General features: G+C 38.9%; 1 protein-coding gene across 7 annotated transcripts in view; it reads right to left on the bottom strand.

Annotated features, from left to right (window-relative positions):
- ADD3 (adducin 3) overlaps positions 1–25,304 on the bottom strand; it is a 98,546-nt gene that overhangs the window by 63,337 nt on the left and 9,905 nt on the right. For 4 of the 7 annotated variants that reach the window (XM_030452981.1, XM_030452980.1, XM_030452986.1 and 1 more), the window contains exon 2: positions 778–823. The exons of 2 other annotated variants lie outside the window; for them this stretch is intronic. The gene's annotated coding sequence lies outside the window, so the exon portion shown is untranslated. Of the gene's footprint in view, positions 1–777; positions 824–18,608; positions 18,631–25,304 lie in introns of those variants that run through there. One more of the 7 variants, XM_030452982.1, reaches the window with a different exon arrangement.

Below are 25,304 nucleotides of genomic sequence, written 5' to 3'. Positions count from 1 at the left end.
TAATCTTACCAGGAGCCTGCAGGAAAGAAAGGCCAGTGCAGCACCAAAAGGAATGTAGCCACGCTGGGGCTCCATGCACAGCAAACATTTGCCCAAGTTTACAGGAAAACAACTTGCATTTTACTCACCCGAAGCATCACAGGGCAGAAAGCTCCAGAGTTCACTACATCTTAACAAGTCACAACTTAATATATTCTTGGTGGAAGATGGCAGCTCAGCACTATTCAGTTTGAAGCATGCAGATGTATACAGTAAACTTTTATTAATAAAAGCCATTTGATATACAATTTGATAAAGCGATGAAAGTTTTGACTCCATCCTTTCTTCTGCCTCACAGTGTTGCAGCTGCAACATTTCATAGCAAAGAGAAAATGTCTCCAACTCAAAAAAAAAAATAGTCAGGTGTTAGCAGCAGGATTATTTTAATATAGTCTTTTTATTTACATAACAGTCATGGGAATGCAAGATGTAACACTGTCTTATTTTAATCAAGGACTCAGGAGATGGAGAAAACACTGGTCAGAAAAAAGAAAAAAAGCTTCATATAAGAGATTAGGCACCAAAATCTCCAAAAGAATGTGCTGCAAGAATGTCTGCTGCTTGTTATTATAAAAATAAAGACCACAACACTATATATGCTAGCTATGCCAACAGTAACACCTGTAAGACATAGTAGTACGAAGTGTCGGAAAAAGGACACTCCTCCTCTAAAGTCATTATACTAAATAAGGAGCAAGAACACAGTCAAGAATTCAGACAGTAAAATGCTTTAGGTACCTTGAGTTTTTCCACAACTCTCCTTTGCTCTAGTAATGTAGTTGACCTGTAAAACAGAAGGAAGATTATTGACTCCTGGTAGGTGCATATACTCTACACTTAAAACTTATGAAAGCATTAACACAGCATTTACTTTTTTGAACTCTTCTTCAGAAGATTTCATCAAATTAGATTTTATCATTTACATTTCACCATCATTTAAAAATTTTTCATAGTAAAAAAACAAGCAAACAAAAAAACCTCAAAGAGAAGTCTCATTTAAGAGCACCTCTTTAGGAACGTGCCCACTTTGCCTGGTGGACACCAGGTTACAAACCAGAAAGCCAAGCAGCCTCCCTGCTGCAGCCCAGAGCTGCCCCTCCAGCCCAGCAGCAGCTGAATCCAGAGCGGTTCTTGGCTGCCGGGCTGGGCTGGGGAGCTGGGAGGGAAAACAAAAGGGCTCTGAAGGCTGACAACTGCCAGAGTGCAAAGTTCATCAGGAAACAACCGCCTTGCTCTGACCCTTTCCCACCACCGAGCAGCTACGGGTTTTCCTCTTGCCTTTATCTTCTAACATGAAAGTAAAACGAGTAAATAAAACAGTAATTCTTTGCTTCTATCATCTTTTGTCTTCATCTTTAAGCACAATTTATCTTCAATCAAACCTAACAAATCTATTCCCATAGTCTTCCCTTTTCCCTCAACCACTCCTGCACAGAAAAGCAGGTTTTTTCCTGTGGGAAAGGGTCCAGACTCCTGGATTTCATACGTGCATACAACACATAGGCTACATTTTCTGAGCTCTATACATTGCACTTTATGCATTGTGAAAAAATCACTGTGCTCAGCCTACCACCAGGCACAGGCAGTACTTCTCACCAACCTGTGAACCCATTTTTACTCATCAGGCTGTAACATCACCATGGTTTCAAGCATCAGCTTTTTCTTTTTACTCTTTTATGACTTCAGTAAAGTACCCCCAAGCACTATCGTTTAGGACTTCTGGTATATGGTGCTACAAATATTTCACCAGTTGCAACATTGCAGCAGGCTAGCTGTCCCATTCCCCATCATCACTCAAGACCACTGCTGAAAGCCATAGAGCTAAATAATGTAAAGAACTGACTGTTTAAAACACAGCATGCACAAAAAGAAGGGCAGTAGAATTAGATAAAATTACTGTAAGTAATTGTCACAAGACACTCTGAAGAAAAAAAACACAAAAACAAAAAAACCCACAAAAAACCCCAAAGCAAGCAAACAAAAACAAAGAAACAAACAAAAACCCCAAACATGTCCAAGAGAGAACCATGGTTCAAGTAAGATGCTATTGCATGTGTTCTCAAATTGTTTATTTTTCCCCAAATTACTTCATTACAGAAAGCCAGTTCCTTGCTCACTTGAAAAATAAAGGTTGACATAAATATGGCATTGTTTTCAGCAAGTTCATATTTAGGAATGAACAATGTAAATGTACTTCTACTCAATATTACTACATGCAAGCACCCACAAAATCATTTCATCTCCTTCTAGACATGATAGGAATACAGATTCAGGGGACAGAATTGGCTCTGGTCAGGTGCTCTGTGGGGGTCTCAGGCATATTCGGTTATTCTGTTGTCCTGCCAAGCGCTCCCTGGAAGAGCACACAAAGTGATGGCAGCGACTGGGGAAAGAGGAGGAAGTGTGTTGGCATCGAAGTGGTGCTAGAGCAGGAGCCCTCCACAGCATCAGGAATTTAAACACTTCAACGTGACTGTTTATTCTTGGCACGAGCACAGTTTATTTTTCATCCACTTCACACTGCTGGAGATAAGGGAATGCTATTTCTACGCGAGTTCCCGATACGTTATTTTAAGCGTTGCCGTCACTCCCAAGAAGAGCTCCCATCCTGCAGGGCAGCAGCCACAGCCTCCACAGGGCACTGCAAGACTACTCAGAGATCAGAAGTTATTTTCATGTACCAAGAATGGGAAAATGAAAGTCTGAAACAGAATAAAAATCACCCAGTAAAGAAACAACCTAAAGCCATCTCTCAAATCAGGGAAAATAATAACTGAAAGATATTCTTGGAAGAGTAACTGAGGAAGAGATCTGGATGTGAACAAGAGATGACAGCAGAAAGACAGATACTGAATATGAGTAGCTTAAAAAAATTTTTGGAGTACATCTGAATTAATACAAATGTCAGAAGTCAAACATGTCACACAAATCCTAACAAGATACTGAAAATACAAGTACAAATTAAACTTCAGCTGGTAGCACAAAAGGATTTATGTGTCAGAGACAGCATTTCTCTTCTTGAGAATTAAAGTGCAAGCCACTTAGTTATTTCAGAGCTAACTCTCCCCCACTCAGAGATGCAATATTTGAGGGCTGCATCCAGAAACTGAGTAACCACAATGAATCCAGGATCTGATCAGATATCTGAAGGAAACACCTCCTGGAATGAAAATATAAACTTCAACTACTGGTATTAAAATGGCTGCTCAGTGTATATTAGGAAAATACACCTCTGGTTTTAATCTAAACCTTGAGTATAAAAAGCAAAGCCCTAGTAAATATTTAAGAGAATTTTTAGCTCCAAACTGAAGAGCTGGCAACTAATTTCTTTTTTTAGCAAACAAAACCATCAAAAGATTGTGCAACTCAGAAAGTCCTTAAGGAAACAATTGGGAATTTTTCATAACACGGTATTTCCTTATACCACTGACCACAGGAATGCAAACAGTTCCACCAAACAGAGATTTTTTCATTGGAAACAACCGACAATATAACCATGTTTCCATCTTTTCTGCTCTCAGCGCTCAGCATACAAAATAGATGATATAACAGGATACAGAAGTGTCACAACAGGGTCACAAGATATCTTCACTAAAACTCAGCATCCAAGAGGCTTTACAAGAACACATTTCCTGAGGGTTAGAGAGAGAGAGAGAAGACTTATGGTTAATTACCAAGCACCTTTGCCTATCCAAAATTTACTTTTTTTTACTGGGATTTCTATTTATTTGTTGAATTTTCCCAAAATACTGTTTGCATCCCCAACCAGAAGCAGATCCCTAACCCCAGCCCTAACTCAGTACACCAGTAACAAGACCCAGCCCTGCAGTATTCCCAGACAGTAGGAGAAGCAAATGCCAGTGAGGAGCTCCAGCACAAAAATTTGCTTGGTTACTCATCTTGCTAAGTGGAAGAAAAAGCAATACTACCAGTAGTAAACCCCTTGTACCTTACACAATATCCCCCATGTTAGTCCCATCATTCATCACTTCTCCATTTGGGAATATTATTTGAACAATGCTGACTGACAGTATGAGACCCCCAAAATGCAGCTGGAGATGTCTGCATACCGGTGAGGCAATGGCACACTGGGTACTCATGGTCTCAGCCTTCAGACCCTGCACAAGGAGACCCCAAGTATCAGAGACACCCTCAGGGAAAGGCAAGACAAGCCTTACAAAAGGGAAATAATTTGCTTGACAGCTAATTAGCAAGTCACTTGATCATAGAGACAGCAATTTACACCCTGTTCCAAATTTCACATTATGAAGACATAGAGATGAAATTAATATAAGCAAGGGTACAAAGCGAAGAATACCATCAGTATTCAGGAAGGCAACAGGAATGCTAAAAAGGTGCCAATCATCAGCACCCTGGCAAATATCTGTCACTGCAAATTTGCAACTCAGTAAAGCAAAGATTTTAATCAGGGTTACAACTGTACTTAATTCTCTCCATTGCTCAAGGAAGGGAAGGGGAACAAGTCATAAAACCAGAGCAAAACTGAAATGTGCTACAAAGCAGACCAAGTTGTTTTTAGTAGGAAAAAACCAACCAAACAAAATCCATGAAAGACAAAGCTTTATGGAGTTAGTATGCCACAAGCCAAGGATTTTGGATGGCAGAGAAGACAAACAAATGTCTTAAATTCAGATAGAGAAGTTAAAAGCTGCTTGTGTGGGAGGGTATTTCCAGTTGGCGGCCGGTCACTAGTGGTGTCCCCCAGGGATCAGTATTGGGCCCAGTTCTGTTTAATATCTTTATCGACGACTTAGACAAAGGGATTGAGTCCATCATCAGCAAATTCGCAGATGACACCAAGCTGGGAGGAAGTGTGGACCAACTCGAAGGCAGGAGGGCTCTGCAGAGGGACCTGGACAGACTAGAGAGCTGGGCCGATTCCAACGGGATGAGGTTCAACAAGGCCAAGTGCCGGGTCCTGCACTTTGGCCACAACAACCCCATGCAGCGCTACAGGCTGGGGACAGAGTGGCTGGAGAGCAGCCAGGCAGAAAGGGACCTGGGAGTCTACATTGACAAGAAACTGAACATGAGCCAGCAGTGTGCCCAGGTGGCCAAGAAGGCCAATGACATCCTGGCCTGTATCAGAAACAGCGTCACCAGCAGGTCCAGGGAGGTGATTCTTCCCCTGTACTCAGCACTGGTTAGGCTACACCTCGAGTACTGTGTCCAGTTCTGGGCCCCTCAGTTTAAGAAGGATGTAGAGGTCCTGGAACAGGTCCAAAGGAGGGCAACCAGGCTGGTGAAGGGACTCGAGCACAGATCCTATGAGGAGAGGCTGAGAGAGCTGGGGCTGTTCAGCCTGAAGAAGAGGAGGCTCAGGGGAGACCTCATTGCTGTCTACAACTACCTGAAAGGAGGCTGTAGCGAGGTGGGAACTGGACTCTTTTCACAGACGACCTTCAACAAGACAAGAGGACACAGTCTTAAGTTGTGCCAGGGGAGGTTTAAGTTAGATATTAGAAAGAATTTCTTCACGGAGAGGGTGATTAGGCTATGGAATGGACTGCCCGGTGAGGTGGTAGATTCTCCGTCCCTGGAGACATTTAAAAAAAGACTGGATGTGGCACTCAGTGCCATGGTCTAGCAACTGCTCCGGTGGGTCAAGGGTTGGACTAGATGATCTCTGAGGTCCCTTCCAACCCAGCTAATTCTATGATTCTATGATCTATCAGAGAGGGGATTATGACCCAAATAATCAAGGAAACCACTCTCACAATTACAAATTTTGGAATTCCCTGTTTATGAGTGAATATGGAAAAATCCTCAATGTACTTCAAAAAAGGAGAATGGGATGCACTCTGATGTCCCTCCCACATGCAGACAAAAAGGGTCCACAGGGCTTTGACAGCAAACTCATCCCAATGCACTCGGGAGGAAGAAAGGGTCACCATCATAAACAAAATGCAACTTTACAGTACTTCAATCTTCTAAGATGATAAATGATAAAATAGCTACTGCAAGGCTCCCATAAAACTTTCACATATAAAACCATTTATCAGGAGTTACCAAACAGGAAGATAAAAATTTCAAGCCAGCCTTTATTTGAACTATTGCATCTCTTGATCTTCTCTTTCAAAGAAATGCACACAGCACTCTGAAAGTGCTGACCTTTCGTCACAGCACACTCTTGGTCTTGGCAAATTCAACTTTTCTGAAGTTACAAATACATGAACCCTCCCCTCCTTTCTAGATGATGCTGAAGATCTAAACATAAATTATACAAAGAACCAGCTTGTTTTAATTACAAATAGTACAGCTAAAATTATTTTTCCATTTGTTATCTTAACTAGATAACCAAAAATGCACGTCTGCTGCTATGTCAAAATCTGTGCTGAGACAAGAAAACTACTCATACTATCTTTTTTTTATTACTCTCAGCATCCTAGACAAAAACATGCACCAAAAGCTTTCCAGATCAATCTTACTGAGGATGTTAGAGAACTACCCAAACTTTATAGAAAGTACAGCAAGGCAGTAGCTAGAGCACACCACATACTTCCACAATTAGAACACAGCAATATCAAGCTACAGGAGAAAAGATTTGCTGGTTTTCATTAAAACACACAGTTCATTTCTATTTTTTCCTACAGTCACTCCACCAAGACGCATGTTCAGAATGGCAAGAAACTACTGGGCAAAGTCTATGTAGCATTCACACTCAAGTTAAATTGGCACTACAATCAGAAGCAAAAACTGATTTTAGAAAACAATTACAAACCATAGCTATTCAATAATATCTGAAAAGTTTTAATTATGAATTCTGGCTGAACTAAATACATATGAAAATGAAGAGGCTAATTCACACTTTACCTTTGTCATCTGGTAAATCTCACTACTAAAGACTCAATGCTCAGTAATTTAGTGCTGTAAAGAACACTGCTGCTGTCTGGTACCTACTCTAATTACTTGTTTCACAGCAAGAATGCAAAAAAATTTCAGGTGAAGTAAAGCCAAACAAAATACAAATGCTAACTGTGGCTTCAAAAAAGCCTCTCCACAGGAGATGACCAGTGCTTCTTTAGCCTTTATTACAAATAATAAAAAAGCATATATCAAAGCTACATACACTACATTTAAGCAAAATAATTTTAAAACTATGTCTAAGTTTTGTCTAATTGAGAAAAAACCCCATCTAGCATTTTCAAAGTGCTATTTAATGTCCCTGAATTTGTATCCCCCTACTCTTTTGTCACACTCCACATGCAGTTTTGATATTCAGACTCTTCAGAGTTCAAATCTCTTCTGGAAGAAAAAAAAAAAAGTATCTTTCATTCTTTTTAAAAGAGAAAATTAAATGTGAAAGCCTGGCATGACTCCAGTCTCACCTTTTGTTACCATAGGTTTACCACTTCCTTCTTGTCCCAGAGATGAAATCTCTCTCTCATTTTCTACCAGTCTTTCACTGTCAACTCCAACTCATTAGCTTTTGCCACAATCTCATTATTGCCATCACATTTCACCTACTAATGTCATACTCCACGTCTTAAAAGTTGCTCCCAGCTTCTCACCAGAAACCATCTACTCCTATGCTTTAACCACTCCTACCCTTGTGGTGTACAGGATCCCACCCTTAGCAACACAAACTCATTTAAAAATGCCAGGACTGCTAATGGCTGTTAGAATTCCCACCCTCCAGCCCATGCAGCTCCCTCCTTTTGTGCTTTGCTCCTGCTTCTGCATTCAGCACAATCCCCTGCACTTAAAACACTTCATCTTTGGCCCCATTGCCACCTGCACTCTCCGTAATTGCCCATAAGCATTGCTTTGGCTATCCTCCTATAAATCATTAATATCCTAAATTACCACTAGGGCATAGTCCTGCATCTATCTTGCCCTCTTTTTATTCTCAATTTGATGTCCACAAGACAACATTTTTACATTAACCTCTAATTCATAATCAAAGCAAGGTCTTATTGCTGTGTGCAGCCCATCTACCTCCTGCTCTGCCCATAACACCCACTACACCAAAGCTTCAAGAATGGAAAAGGTACTTCAGGGACCAAGACTTCTGCTCCCTGGGGCTCCATCAGTCACAGAAGGAAATGAGACCAGCTCACTCAGGTATGTCCATTCAATACACCATTCTCATTAGATTTTCATGTTAAAAAACCGCTTAAACATCTGCAGTAACAGTACTGCCATAGCCAGAGAGGTCAATGTAAGTATAAAAAGAAAGGCCAGCTTTGTAGGGAATGTTTCCATCCCTTTTCATATGAAGTAACAATAAGAACTAGCACATTCTCACACTACATTTAATTTCATGGTACGTTTCTTTGCAAACTTTCTTTGGCACTTCAGTCCTTAAAAAAATGACCATTCAAGATGTTCTTACTGAGTGATGTTTGCTAACTGGATACTTTGACCACCTGAGAAGCCACTTATTCTGTTCTAATTTCTTTTTTTTTTTTCCTCCTTTAACACTATGGTTTTTTAATAAGCTATCAAATCTAAAGCACTGGTACACTTTTTCTCTTTTAGTTAGGAAGATATGGTGCTACTTCCACTCTACTTCAGAAACATAAGTTTCCAGCAAAGTTACCAGCATTCTGCATCTCTTTCTGATACTGTCCCATCTTGTCTTATGCTGTGCCCAAAAATTAGAATATAAAAGGAAGCCCTGCAGCTGGAGAGTCAAGGGACCAGAGAGGATTGTCCCCACAGACCCAACAGTGATTGATGCAATCAGCCAAGGTGCATCAAGGGACAGCACAACCTCCCATGAGGAATCTCTGTGTCTGATCAGAGTTGATCAGGAGGCATTTCACAACAAACTTCAAATTTATGGTTCTGTTTTCTTACAGTATTAATTTATGGATAAAGCCTTGGCTGGATTCATGATGCAGCCACTATTGCTGCAGAATTAATAATGCACATACAGGTCTTTAAATATTTATCCTCAACTACAAAATATCAAAGTCCTTACTTATTGAAACAAGCTGTATTTGGAAATTATATGTTTACAAACAGCTCCACTGGGGAAAGAAAATAGGTTATCTGTATTCTTCATACTTCATTCTGATATTATAAACAGAACCTTTGCCTCTTTATATTCTTTAGCTTAATGACTCTCTTGAAAGACTTAATCCAGCCTTCAAACCTGAAAAAAGAAGAAAAACCAACTACACATTATTTTTCAATTTTTTTTTTTTTTTTTACATAACTGTATCTCACTTGTTCACTTTTGACTTCTACAAAACCTAATTCATCCAACCTCCACCCTAACCCCTGGGAGTATCTTGTACTTTCCAGCCATCTGGACTGTATTTACAAAAGTATTTACAAAAGAAAAAAGTTAAATTTGTTCATGAACAAAGCAAACCCCCTTACTATCTTCCCGTCATGTCTGCACAGTTATTTTCTAAGTTATTTTCTCACAAAAAAAAAAAAAAAGAAAAAAAAAAGAGAATTACTATTTTTCCCCACAGTTTTAACCTCTTCAGAAAAGCACTTACAAATAACAAAAGTTGTGTTGGATGTGTGTGATGGATTAGGACAATAGCAATTGTACCTAAGTGTATATGAAGACAGTAAAAGTGATGGTTTTGCAAATAAAATCAACTCTAGCCCAACGAAGAGAAACAAATTTTCAAATGAATAAAGACTTATTTTTGAAGTTGTACCCATTTTGATGGCATCCCTCCCCCAGTAGCTCACTGCTAGCACAGGACTGCTGCATTTCTGTTGCTCTATTTTGCATCAACTTATCCGTTCTGTGACCCCTCTCCCAAGAAGACTTGGAAAAAAAGTGCAACCTGCAGAAGAAAAGCAACTACCTCGAATTTGCTTTTATTTCCAACCCCATGTTCTCAAAACCAACAAGCTTGTATCTGGTTTTATCTGAGCTGCTGTACAGTGCTTTCTTTTTACTGCATTTTATAACCCCATTTTTTCAAGACAGACTCTCTTTCAATCAAAGGCAGTGATCTATAGCTTACCATTAAAAGCTATTTTGCAGCTTTACTTTGCTCCTCTTGACATGCTCCAGGAATCTGCATCAAGTTTAAATGAAAACCAGATTGGCCCCTTTGCTACAGAGAAAATTAATAAATGCAATGAGCAACGCGTGACATGCAGCTAAGTTTTTAATTAGGAATTGAAGATTCCCAATGCTTTGTGATGCTTGACTCAAACATCTGATTAATTTCAAAAGTTAATTCAGTTTAATGACCTAATGCCTGCAATAAAGGAAAAATGCCACTGCAGAACTATATGGTAACAGAAATCAGGAAACATGTAGTAGAAGAAAAATGTCTTTCTAGAGGGATGATTGCTTACAGAGAACTATTTGCTGTTATTTTCAAGTTGAGCCTCTGAATTTAATTCAAAGAAGTGACATGTCAAAGGTGTAATGTTTTTAAAGGTCACATCAAGTACCTTCTTGTCTCTTCAGGGGCTCTTCTAGAATACCAAAGAGTTGAAGAATTTCAATTACAGATGTGTGGGAGGCTGCATACCACCACCACCACCACAATAAATTCATCAGTGCAGGAAATACGCTGTGTAGAGGTAAGAGTGAATTAAAAATATAATTGAACATGCCTGTGTGGAAAATAACTACAGAAATAACTGGGCTAAATGCCAAATATAAAATGGATAGTAAAGTATTGCATAAAGCTGTGTGGCCACACAAATGTTTGGACCAGAATAATGAAGGGGACGATGCCAGGGCAGAAACACTTCCCTTACCAGCATTTGCCTCTTCCTCATCTACAAAATGAGGATCTTTTGCAATGTTAACAGAAACAAACATTCTGCTTCCTTGCTCTTATAGTTGAGAGTTTCTAGACTGATTCAACATTATCCCTTCCCAATTTTTTCCTCATCTCCAAAACCCACAAAGGATCATCAGTATGAGTAAGCATGGTTTGCCATTAAAATCAGCTGAAGCATAGTGAAGGAGCAACACATCTCTGCTTTAAGGAAGCATTGCCAAATTATTATCAGAAACAAAACCCCAGGAGATCTGTTACCAGTTGAGCAATGCTTCCACTAACACGGAGGTTCTTTTCCCTCTCTTTGTAATTTAAAGCTGTTCAAATTTTCCCCAGAATTTGGAAAAAAATTTCCTTTTGAAAGTGAAGACATGGACAATAATCAAGCAATTGAACTTCCTTTTCTCAAGACACAAGCTGAATGTTTCATGCAGGCTACTAAAAATAAGTTCTACTTCTAGAAACGCCAATTCCTCACAGCTTAATCAAAGCAACAGTGATCTCAGCCTAATGGACTCCATTCACATCTGACCTGGAAAATTATCAGTTAGAGAAGATTTACTGCAGAAAAAAGAGGAATCTGCAAAGAAGCAAAAACCAATATATTTGTGCTTAGTGTACATCAATTTGATATTACATGTTGCTAACAGAGGGAACATCAAGTGACTCAATTCTTGGTCCACAGCTATGGTACAAAATTAGTTTCTAAGGTAACAGAGCAGAATCTGATGGAACAAGATTTCTGAGTTTGTTCTGTTTCTGCAGCAAACACAGCATCAGCTGCAGAAGGCACATGAAGCAAAAATCTCTCCAAACTGATTAAGGAATTTAATCTTGAGTACCCTCAGCTAGCAATTTCACCAGTAACTTCTCATGCCAGGCACACCCATCTATTTGAGAGCAGAGAGGCATAAAGCAGGATGCACACCCCCTCCCCACCAGTACCAATCTACTCCTCCCAACAACAGTGCAGCAAGAGACACTAAAAATAACCTATAATATAGTTGGCACTTAATACAGTCTGCTTGTTCATGTGTGTCACAGTTCCTTTATGACTTAAAAAACCCAAAACACCTGGCTGGCCACATCTCTTGATTCCTCTTTCAGAGGGAAAACAAACTTTCAACCAGTGAGGCTGCAAACTTCTTTTCAAGAACTCAAAAGGGCCCAGGTAAAACATGCTGATTTTCAGGTGGGGCTTTGACACCATGAGGACACACACAGCCCAGGCAGCTCTCTGCCAGTGGGGCTGATGGCACTGAGCTGCTTCAGATGCTCTCCCCAGCCAGTGCTGCATCCCCTCTGCAGGAATCACACTCAGGACACCAACAATCCCAAAGGGCAACAAGGTCAGGGAAGTCCACAAGATTGGTTCCTCCAGGCCAAAATAATCAAAATTCTTTGGAGAATTTAAAGCTTCAGAAGTATGAGGTGCACATCCAAAACTTTGAAATGAAACATTCCTTCTACCTACCAATCACACAGCCCACTGCTTAGCAACAGCAGTTGCACATGGATCTCTTGTATCTGCAAGAGGCAAAACAAGTCTTGCTGTCCATCATTCTCACAACACAGGAAGACAGTTTCTACCTGGGTATATGTGTGTGTGTATATTTATATTCTGGGTTTTGAAGAAAAAAGTTCTCTTTAATTCACAGTTCAAAATAAATCCAGTTCTCCTTTACATTCAACAAAAACTGCACCATGAACTGAAAATCTTTCTAAACCTGTTTCAGTACAGATGGTTGAGTGAAGCTAATTTCAGCTCCAGAGAGAACGCTCTTCCACCTGCACACATGCTGCAGTGGTTTGGGCAGGGACAAGTTCACTTTTCAAAAGGAAAATCTCAATGCACTTTGAAACATGACTACTAAGAATACTTCCCAAAGTATTTTCCTGAAGGCCAGCAGCCCAGAGGTAAAGCTCAGGCCTGAAATCCTGAACAGATTACCACAGGCCAGGGCATTATTTCACTGTGCTATTCCATGGCAGACTGCAAGTCAATACCCATCTATAAATCAATGGAACCTATTTTAGGCACAAAAGCTCCAAAATAAATTCTCCTGAACAACCTCCCAAATCAGTTCTGCAAATACTGTATGAAAGTGCACAGAACATTAATTCTTCAAATTTTCACCCTCTGCACAAAGACTCTGAAAGGAATAGAAAGTAAATGTCTAATTATACACATTGAATAATCTAGATAATGGCCTGTCACATGCATCATTCTGAATGCAAACCAGAATGATGGTTTCAGCTGTAAACAGCAGGGTGGAAACAGCAAATAACTTTGATCTTGTCTTTGGCAAAAATATGCTTAAGATACCATTCTGTTTTCAATGAGGCGGGTGTACTTTTTTTTTTTTCAATTTTCTTCTTTGAGTTTCAAAGCCTTTTCTTACAAAATGTCCCCTGTAAGATATTGCAAGAGATGGATAACCATAACAGAACATAGTTTTGCTAAAAACACTGGAAATAACTTACTCTGTTTATCACATTATTACCATTTAAGCAAAATATTATTGGGTTTGTATTCAAAATGTCCATACAGGAAGGCAGTACTCAAAAATTTCTGATGACAAAGGGCACTAACCACTTTGGAGAGAGGAAGAGTCCAGCTTCCTAATGGCTGCCATGGAAGAGAGTCCCTAACATGCACTCAGACATGTTCACCAAGGAGGATTTTCTTCAATTCAAACTATGTCTGTCTTACACAGCAAGCAAACCATGAAAAAATTGAGACATATGAAAGGAAGAGCTAAAACTGAACAGTCAGTAGTTGAGAATGCCCAGGTCAAACATGCCAGGCTGCAGGAACCACTGCCAGGATCCTCTTCATGCCTGCTACTAGAGAAATTCCTTGAACTGCTGCCCATGCTATAAAGCCCAATGTTTTATGATACATTTCAAGACAAATGTTTTTAAGGGGAGATGAAGCTCTGAATGAGACAGAAATTTAGGCTATCAGTTGGAAAAGAACAAAAAATTCCAGTGGCAGCCCAGTGACAAAACCTATTTCAAGTATAATTGCAACAAGAATGTCTGCGTGCTCTGCAGCACAGCAGTTTCTGCTTCTCCCTCTGGGCATTGCTTTCTGAGGCCTTTTTCCTCTTGCAGGTAAAACACAAGATACTAAATTTCATGTTGTGATTATATTAAAGCATGAGGAAATTACAGAAAAATAAAAATTCAGAAAAATACATGCACAACTTCTGAAACAATCTTCTCTTCTGGAAGAGATTTAGGGGTCAGTCCAATGAAAGTATTACTGCTGCACAGTTTTGCCTGCTTGGATCACCACACTTGAGACAGAAGACAGATCCTGTCAGATCTTGCTGTAATAGCTACTAGAACAAAGTTTACTCATGCAATCGTTGTTTGTCACTCACCATAGTGATTCCAAAGAAGAAAAGAAAAAACCCAGAGGACCGTTAAAACGTACTGTATGTAAGTGTTACAGTCAGTTTGCAGAAGATACAAAGAATACTCAAATTTACTTACATCCAGAAGACAAATCCCATCTTAGTTTACTGCCTGGACCATGGAAAGCTTCTGAAGATTGCTCAATTAGTTTAATTTATGTCACCACCAAAAGCAATTTTTTAAATTTTGACTGGGGAAGAGATTTAATTTCACAATACAGATTTTATCCCAAATCAGTAAGAACATTGTACTTTAACACAGGTTAAGCATTCTCAAAAATAAAAGTTACCAGGGTTTAAGAACACAACCAGATAAACTTTCTTTCCTCTTCAGAAGTCAAGTTGAGGTTTTGTTGGGTTTTTTTTGGTTTTGTAATTTGGGGTGGGTTTTTTTGGTTTTGTTTTCAGTTGAGACAGAACATTATTTGTAACTTAAACTGACTCATTCCCCACAGGCTTTTCCAGCACACTTCTAGCAATCCTCCTTTTGGAAGGGGATTGCTTTTCCTCCTTCAAAACCTTAAGTTGAAATTATACTCAAGTGTCCAGTTAGAGCAGTTCAAATGGAAATTATTGCTGTGCAAAAACAATGTTATTTCATTTTATATGCTCCTTCCTCAAGAAAGAAAGGATGAGACCTCACTCAGTTTGATTCCCCCCTCCGAGCTCTTGCAAAGTTAAACCAAACCTTATCCCATTCCTCATCTCTACATTGCTACCTTTCTAAAGGTTCTCAGCTTTGGCAAAGGGCATTTATTTTACATGCTTTGATCTCTTCAACAAAAATTACTTTAAAAAGGGGAAAAAGAGATGCACTAATCAAACAGAATGCTTCATAAAGTGGCAATGTGAGACTGCATGAGATGCATCAGAAGCAAGCAGAATGAATCAAAGTTCCAGCCTAAAATAAAACCATACTACAGAATTGTAACATTTCCTGAGTATTTGCACCTCAGTCAATTTCCGTAAGTCTTTATTGATTTTTGCAACCACTTGCTAAAACTGCTAAACTCAATAAAACAGCCACTTTCATATGCTGCTTCTAAAACAGTGCCATGTTGAGAACTTGTACATCAAATTCAGTCACAAAAGAGAACAAAAGGAGAATAAAATTGACATCTTCAACTTGAGTCCAGCTGTTGGATGCTTTCATGATTCAAGTCCAATCTTGATGTTTTAGCTAAGCTTTTCTTTTTACTTTTATAGTAATATTTGCCTATTCAGATTGGGTTTGGAAATGAGAACAGAGGTGTGTTACCTACTTAAACAGAAACCCCATTCAGTGCAACATTTTATTAAGTCAAGACACTAAACACATCATCCTCATTCTCCCCTCACTGCCTTCCCAGCCATCTACTCCTCCCTCATTTGCTGCTCCATTCAACAAGCCCTCCTTGCTTGATCCACTTCTGTTCAAAGTACACAAGTTTGGGTACTTCTTTGAAAGTACCTGGAACTGCCTGACAAACACCTTAAGAATTCCAAGACATAATATCATAACACCTCATGAACTTTCTCCTAAGTTTGCATCAACCAGTAGGTTTCCTAGTAAAGAGCTGTCAGATCCTCAAGTTTCCTGTTTTACTACTCCCCCTCCTCCTTTTTTAAGCAAGATTATTCTCATCCTTAGAAACAGGAAGTCATTAAGTTCAAAATGTTTACACTAAATGAAAACATACATATTGCCATGACTGCTGCTCAGTGACTATTGGGTGGTCTCAATCTGAATCCATTTTTCTGACCAGCAAGTGCTTCCCTTGGAGAAATTATCAAAGCAAAGCCTCAGAGACAAGGGACTGGTAGGTATAAACAATCAGCTATTACAATTACAGTTCAGGATATTATTTTTTAATTAAAAAGTTTAACATACCCACAAAAACCTCCCAGACATCTGTTTTCAGTAAGTATTTAAATAAATGTTTTCCCCAAATTATATCAGAAGTTGGCTAGTGCTGTATGTTTCTTGGGATGAGGTCAGGAGTGTGCATCAGTGCAGCACCTTTGTTCCAGTAATTATCAAGTTTATTTGTTCCAGAGAGTGGCAGAAGAGGGAAATTCATAGCCCACTTGCATCCTCCACTGAGTGTCTTCAGAATGCCATCTGCAACAGCCCGTGATCTACATCTCCAACATGCCAACTTCTTCTCATACAGTTAAGTATAAACTCAAACCATTTCCATCATAAATTTGATATGCATTTTAAAAAAATCAATTTAGTAGTTTGATAACACTACATTAATGGATAGCCCACAAAGACTTGCCATACTCACACAAACTATAAATCTCCCTAGATTAAGAGAACAATCTGTCACTCATCATTCCAGTTTATTGGTATACTAATCCCAATTTACTAAATCTTGCTTTTTGCAGAGACCAATCATATTCCAGGAGAAATCAGACTCCATTCCATCAGCACAAATTTTCCATTGCTTCTTCAGCACTGAGTAGCTTTACTAGAGGAAAGTGTACTTCCTCCCAACCTCAATATTTTAATTATTAAATAATATTTGGAAGAAGTTAAAAACCCATTTCTGAGAAGAGAGCTGCAAAGCAGTTCCTCAGTAATCATGAGCACTTTCAGGAAAACTGAATGCTCCTCCAGGACACCCACTTGCTTCCTGTGAACAAGCAGCATTCCCAGTTATCTGGAGAGGTCTTCCCAAGTGCTGAGAACAAGATCTCTGTGCATTTTGATGCTCTATGAATCATCAAGAGCAGAACACAAAGCCAAGAAACAGTAAAATGTGCGCATGTACAAATAACAAGAGCTGCTAAGACTTAATATCAGACCTAAAAAATACATTCCCAATCTAACAGGGAGAGGCCAACAGGCACTTGCACACGATGCCACTTCCACATGAGACTCTTCCCTTCTCTGTGAACCCACAGATCAATATGAACATCAGGAATTAATAAAGCTGCTGGTACAGAGCAGCTCTCCAGCCACCAGCCACATCTGCAGAGCAGTGCCAAGCTTCCAGATGGAGAGAGTTCCAAAGGCTTTTAAGGGGTCATCATGCAGAGCAAAAGCCTGTACTTGGCTAAAAAACCTTTTAGCCTAGTAAAAGGTAACACGTATTCTGTTAATTACATTAAGTAATTATGTTGTGTGTAGCTCTGATAATTAGGATGCCTAATTTTAAAGGGTCTAATAGCCACAGTACTTAAATTCCTGTTTTGTTTTGGTATTGCAACAAAAATCTCTTCTAAACTACTCTCATTCTCATGACAGCATAAAAAAAATATGCTATAACAGACAAGCTAATCTGTTGAAACAGACTCAAAGTATTACTTGTTGAGTACTGCCTATTCTAAACAATTCTTATGTAGAAAGAATCAATTAAAAAATCAAAAATTAAGAACACTCTGGATTTCAGATGAGGCTGCTAACCACACAGACATTTTATCTAGTTAAAAATTGTCAAAATGTCCTTTCCCTGTACATACTTGATCAGAGCCTGTCAAGGGAAGAAGTAAACCCTGGAGTAGGTGATAGTTGCTTCCTCCCCAGCATGTCCATCACTGGCACACAAGCTCTTGCAGGACATAGAAGCTCCCATCAAGTTTTTGACATGGGAATCTATTTCTGAAATAACTCTCTGCTGGCCTACATAGAAACTGCTCCTTCTTAATATGTCAAAATCAGGAGGACAGTGTCACGCATCCTCAGTTAAACACTGCTTCATCTACAGCTTTTTCCTCAGCTGGTGGAAAGCAGGTGGCCCAACTTTGATGTGGGAAAGACATGGCTGACACCCTTAAATACCTTGGTTGGTATGTGCTGAAGAGCTCTGTTGTTTTGGATTACAACAGCAGAAACCCCAGTGTGCAGCTCCCTTGCAGCTCCCTGCGAGGGCATGACAGTCCAATACCTTTTTTTGTTACAGGAAGTCATGTCTCTGATGTTTGCGAGGTATTTCCAATTCTTATCTTCTGGCTGTTTCCCAAGTGAAACCCAAAGGTTGAAGAATCTAAGCTGGACCTCTTCACAAACCCCACAGACTGCTCATCTTCTAAGTGAAGAAGCTGCTTCTAATAGTGTGATGAAGCCCAACCTGCTGCAATTAAACTGAGCAATCTGTGCTCAACTATTTCATTTCTATGTCACTAAAAGCAAACCATTGCTGCCCAATTTTACTCCTAGCAGTGAGCAGTACTAGGGGTCTGCTAGCAACCCTAAAAGGCACCATGTCTGTGAAGCTTTCTGCTCCCATGCAATGCTTCAGGACCACCACAGGCACTGCGGGGCCACTACGGGACGGAGGCCACTGCACACGCAGGCATCTGGAACCACAGCCCCCATTCCATTAACAATCCAGCTACTAATTTTATATCCTGTTAAGCAGGGCTTATTAAACACTGCATAGTATCCCAAGCTGGCCATCTGGAAATGCAGATGTCATCTGCTCACCTTTGTAATCTGCTGCGAGGTTTTACAGATGAAGTCGTATTTCATCTTGTGGTGCTATATAAATAAACAAAGTATTATAAACAATCATTTTTATCTGACTGGGGTCATGTCACATGGTTTGCTTTCTTTATGAAAGAAAATACATACATAAAGTGCAACCAGATGCTGTTGGCAGAGAATCAATTTAATATGGACTCATTTCTAAAAACATGATTACAGATGTGGCCTACATCTTGAACCTGATGTTTAAGGAAAAATTCTCTCTACATGTAACCAATTCACTCGTTTGCTGTGTTTTCTCTGTCTCTTAACCATCAAAAAATGTATCACAGAGCTAAAAAAGTTACACACCCTCTCCTTTCACACATACCACAAAAAAAAAATATTCAAGCATTCCCTTATCAAAGGAAAGCTGAAGATGTTACTGAGGAAACACAGCTTAGTAGCAGCTCATTGCTATGTCAGCTGTGAGGAGGCAACATTGCAGGTTAGAACTAAGCTTAGACTGAGCTTCTTTACTACAAACAGTGCTTACCTAGGACTGAACCTGACTTGTAATTTGATTTTCAAAGTACAAAAATCGTTATTACAACTCTGCTTGCAGGCCTGGAGATACTCAAGACATTTTAGTCAATATTTTTTAGTGTTTTGAGAAAAAAATAAATATATCAATCAACTAGTGCATACCAAGTTTTTGATCACAGAATCTTTCAAGTCTCTTAGCACTTTATAGAACTTTCAGTAAGGTAACTCAAATATATGGTAAAGATTTAACTGCTGTGCTCAAGCACTGCTTAATACATAGAAGGTAGTTTAATTCTCATAAAGCTCCAATCAGTCAATAATATGAACAGAAATAAAATTAAAGTCAAAACTAGTAAAGTCTGAGAAAGGAAGTGGTTCTTTCATGCCTACTGATTTATAAAAGCCTGCACCAAGTTAACTCAAGAAAGTTTTATTCAAATTCAAGCTCTTAAAAAAAAGGATAGACACAGCACAGATTGACTGCTTCATCCCAACCCAGATTATTTTCACCATATTTGATAACCAGGTATTGATTTATTTAGGAGCAATCCTCTTAAAAAGCACATTCCTGAACTAGATCAGACAAGTTCATTTTTGTAAAAATAGAGAATCCAATGCTTCAGAAAAATTCTCTCTACATACAATCATTTTACTCTCACCCTACATTCACACTCATATAAAATTTAACTAGTAAAACTGAAAATGGTTCATGGTTACTGAGATTATTGCCTTGGCAATGTATTAATTGAAGTAATTAAAGTACTTGAAGCTAGGTTAGTTAACTATCAATTAAATCACTTAAAATCAACAGATGAAAAGAAAGCAACTCCCCCAAATTATCTTTTTATTGGACCTTTGAAAAATTACTAAATAATTATTTCAGAGGACATGGCTACATGTGAGGTAGCCATGGTAAAGCTCAGGTATTTGATTAATCTAGATTATCTTTTCCAAGCAAGTTATTAAAAAGGTCATATGAAAAAGTTGAAGAATAAAAAAAAAAAAGCAGAGAGAAGTCCTACTTTTGCATAAGAAACACAGTGTCAGATTAAGTGACCAGCACTTCAATTCAAAATGTTCTTCACAACCAGCCCATTTCTTATCAACAGTTGTGTAACTGTATTTGTTTCTGAAGGCAGGAAGATTGGTCTACTAGATTTTTTTCACAGCTATTTAGAATGGCCCAAGTGACCTTTAACAAGTACTTTAAACATCCATAACATCTGAATTCAAGATAATTTTCAACAGAATTAAAAAGAATTATACAGTTGTACCAGCAGTGCTTTTAGTTGTGGTATTAGATTGATTTCAAGTGTGGTTAGACCTAATAAATAGCTTGTTCAGAGGAACCTTGATGATGGATAAATAAGGCAGATAGAGCACAGAGATGAACAGAGCACTTGTTTCTGCTCCACGAGGAAAAGGTTATTTCAGAGAGAGAGGCTGCTGGAGTGCCCCTCTCCCCCAAGCAGTCCCAGCTCCTTCAGTCAGGGTGGGTGATGCAGGGGACCAGCTCTGCCCACACACAGACCATCTATCAGGTGCCTCAAAATTACTTCTAAGCTTCAACTGCTACAGCCTCGCTTAAATTGCAAAGCCCTGCTAGGAAGCTGCACTGACCAACTATTTATAACAAAAAGCTTGCTAGCAAAGTGGCTTCTTCAAAAATAATAGAAAGCCCAGTTTGATAATATTTTGATTTGACTGACTCTGAAGCCTATCTATGGATAGAAACAAATGAGGATGTGTGTGCATGTGTTTATTTTCTTAAGAAGGAAGACAAACAAATTGAACTTCTTGAGAACCCAAAACATAAAGGTGGTTTCTGGATGTGTTAATAAATCACTGGCAAAACGTTCATTTATTTACTATGTGCCAGCTAATTCACACCAAGGGTTTCACTGTCCCTAGAAGAGGGTAACACCAGTATCTGTTGTATCAGCATGAGATAAAAATATCTTAAGGAAAGATAACATACTGATGCATCTACAAAGCTTGTATTAAAAAGTTTTATATAAAAGGAAAAAAAACTCAAAACAACAAAAATATCCAAACCCAAGGAAAAAAAAAAAAAAGAAACCCAAGAAAACAACAATTCACACCACAACAATGTCACAATATTCAGACAGGGTATTTAAATACGACAGCAATCTCCATAAGAAGCTGAAAACTAAACAGAGAACTGTTATCTGGGTGTTACCTGAATGGAGCCAAGAGGACCCACAGATCCAGGCCTCAGTGTATAAAGAATTTGTATGCAGGCATAATAACCTAAGCGTGCTATTCAAACTCTACCAGGGCACCTTAGTTAGCCAGCCAAGCCCCAGTTACGTTTGTCCTCCCGGAGAGAGAGCTGTGGCTCAAGAGAGTCTTAGTAGCTGTGGATCAGAGTACAGCACAAACTCCCTCCCCATGAGATGCTACAAAGAAATCACTGCGTCTCACAATCAATACATATCTACTGTTTTATAACCTTCCCCCCCAACCTATCAAATACACTAAAGAGAGAACCCTTAATAAATTAATAAATTAGAAAGCTGTATAATTGCACACTTTTGGCCAGGAGTTGGCTACTTCAGTTTACCACAAAGAACAAACAACTATAAGATCAGATCCTCTTATGCTAAATACTGACACTCAAACTACTCAGGAAACCTAATTTCACACAACTGCAGGATAAATAAATAATTTGAAAATAACAGCTTTTATGTTTTCCACACCAAGTTACACAACTCTGCAACCGTCAAAAATCACAGGCTCCTGCAGATGACTGTGATTTTACAACACATACATACTCATGTCGCCCCTGGTTAGAAGTGGACTTTGCAATAAATTTCTAGACAGACAAATCCTACTTTTACAAATGTTTTAATTTAGCACTTCAGGGCAAATTTTTTTTCTTCCTTACGTAATATCTATAGCTGTAACCCAGAGAAATATTTACAAAAGTATATCCTTGGGGCAATATCTAGTTTTACCCCTTGTGCCAGCTTTCTTTTTTCATCAAGCAGAATCCTGTTGTACCTAGTGTATATTATTATAGGAAAAAAACCCAAAAAACTAAAAATGCTTTGTTCATAAAATTTAACCATAATGCACAGAGCTACTGTATTGCGAGTGCTAATCTCAATTCACATAGAGGTTTTTTTGCTCTATGATGGAACCTGTTTTCATCTTCCAAAGTGACATGAGGTTAGCTGCTCTAAGGGTTTTCATTTTTACCAGAGAGAAAGCAGCTTCTAATATAGGTAGCAAATAGAAAAGTAGTTACCCCTGTATAGTTGAGCCTGAATAAGAGAAAGAGCATTAGGAAAGTCTCCTGGATTTCTATGAGTAAAGAAGTGGATAAGGTATGTTGAAGAGTGTGCACAGAAGAAGATGGGGAGAGGAATAATTTCTGTGTATTGGGTAAGATTCAGTTGTTGCACCCAATCTCACCGATGCACAAAACCACAAAAGTTACTGCGAATATAAAGTGAAAAATAAACCATAAAAACATAAAAGAACAAAAAGGACCTTAAAAAGATGGCTACAGATTTGACTTCAGCAGCTTCACTGTTGTTCTTATTAGTTTGTAAATATCAAAGCTAGTACTGATTTTCCCCCTCCTCTACTCTTGTTGAGAAGTATCTGCAGTGAACTACAATACTGCACACTCTCTAACCCTGAAAGACAAATGTTCTTGCGTGGCAGAGGCAGTGAGAAATGGATTCAGCTTCATTCCTCTTCTAGCAGTGCTGAGCACCAGTGAGAAAACCACTCTGCCTTCTTGCTTCACAGTGTGTTTCTGGCTGAGAAGCACAGTCATTTATTTATAGAACCGCTCAGCAAATTTGCTTTCATCCTGAAGTATGCTTTGATGATTATATCCCACTCTAGCACATTACAATTAATAATATTTTATAACTGTAGTATAAAGTGAAATATACCATCAACAGCTAGCAGACAGCTGTAGCAACTCAGAGGCAACAGCAAGAAGGTCAGGTACTCACTGTGCCAGGAAACAGCACTGCAACTTGCTGAGCAAAAGCTGAAGGCACAGCCAGCTCTATTGTACTGGCTTCACACATAGTCCTTTCAGCAAATCTGGATGCCTCCTGTTAAATTTACTGCTCTATTTGAATCAAGGAGAACTTCCTGAATAAGCCAGAATTCTGAATAAATGTATCAAGATAGGACACTGCGATTGCAAGTATCGCCCAGATCATCTGCTATCGGTTGTTCAATTCTTCTAGGCACTAAAGCTGCCTCAGTTTCAAACTCTGCTTAAAGCAAAATGAAATGTCAATTTAAAAAAAAAAAAAAAAAAGTAGTTATGGAAAACCCACAATCAGCCAAACCTGGCACTGTTTGTCTCAGTTATATGGAATCATTATGTCCAGCCCTTGGATCCTCTTTATTACACCCTCATTTCCCCTGACTGGAGAATCTTCTGTAACAGAAAGTCCTCAGGAGCTATAATTTAACAAAGAAAGCATCCAAACTTGATACAACAACTATATGAATGAAGCCAGTAATCTGGGCATGGTTAGAGTTTAAAAAAAAATTCCAGTGGATAAAATGAAAAACTACATTTGATAATAAATCTTCTTTTTATTAGTAAGCTTAATACTTTTCTTTTTGGTACAAGAATGTAATACTGTCTTCCTTGCCATGAAGAAATAAAGGACAGAAAAAACACACAGAACAAGAACTGTAAGAAACAGAATAAACATCAGATACACATAGTATTTTCAAAAGCTTTTACCTTTTTTTTTTCTGCATATGGCCTATTTCTCATTAAACAGGACTGTTCAAGCATACCAGTGCTTGCACTGAGCCTTGAGAAAGGCAGCAGAAGTCAGAGGCAAACCAGGGCTGGGGTGAGATGAAATAATTGCACAGGAATTACTAACGAGCTCCTCCATGTGCTTTACTGTTACAAGGAAACAACAGCCTACACGTAAGCAAGCATGGCAGTTATACAAAGACACTGGGCTGGTGGAGTAAACACACTGTATTTTTCCTTCAGAAATACAAAAATACTGAGCTTAGATGAGGTGGTGTTCACACCCAAGCCCAGACATCACTGTTCTGACAATGTGAGCAAGAGGCAGAAGAACTGCTACTCCTACTCGTGCATTTACAAGGTGCCCAGCACAGCAAGCTCCCTCTGAAGCCATTTGGCTTACCACATGTAAAACTCAGAGGCTCTCTTGCTAGCAAGAGAAAACAAGTTCACACCAGGGGCAATACACACAACAGGCAAAGTAATTTTCAGCAGCTTTCTGTTGAAGTCAGTATCAGGTCGCCCAATGGGCTGGCAGAGGCAGAGCTGTTATTTATAACACAGCCACAGTCTATTTAACTAAAGCATCTTTACTCTGACTGAGCCAGCATTACTTTGATAAGGCTCCTTAAGGAGCTACATATCACATCAAACAATGAAAATACAAACTTTTGGAGACAACGCATCTTAGGAAAAGAGAAAAAAAAGGGGGGAAAAAGAGGTCCAGGAAAAAGCTAGGGAGACCCAGCATGAAGACAATAAACTGCAAGCTGCAGGACAGCTGTTCTCACTCTGAATTTGTATCATTCACCACCTGCACAGAAACTAACTGGAATAGTTTCAGTCAACTTAAACAGCAAACAGTTTTCTGATTTTGGAAAGTCAGCATTACATGTCTAAAACAATTTTTCCACCTAATTTGTTGGTAGCAACACTATATTTGCTTACACATCATTTAACTGATGAGAACCTGGATGGAAGTAGAAGAGAACAATACCATTTTCAAAGAGACTGCAAGTTGTAGTTACACAGCATTTTCGAAGACAGGCAGAGCTACGCTGAATAACTTATTTGCATGCATATTCCTCAGTGTAATTCTTATTTCTTTATATATGCAGCTGTCTTCTAAACATAAAGGTAAGTTCATTACCAGAACCTCACACTTTCCTCTCACCAAATATTTTTTTTCTATACACTCCTGTACATCTAGATACCATGGTCTACCTGACACCATGAGGTTTCCTGTGGCAATATTTAACCTCAATTTCTTATACATATACATAACAACCAAATAAAACAAAACAAGTAAAAAAAATTTAATGCTACACACTGTTGAGTAGTTAAAACCTTTTTATTTTACAACAGAAAATTTTTTTTGTGAATTTTGTACTGTGCATGTATAC

This window comes from Calypte anna, chromosome 6 (assembly GCF_003957555.1).
Source record: "Calypte anna isolate BGI_N300 chromosome 6, bCalAnn1_v1.p, whole genome shotgun sequence".
Classification (NCBI taxonomy): domain Eukaryota; kingdom Metazoa; phylum Chordata; class Aves; order Apodiformes; family Trochilidae; genus Calypte; species Calypte anna.
This window is presented reverse-complemented; position numbering and strand designations above follow the sequence as displayed.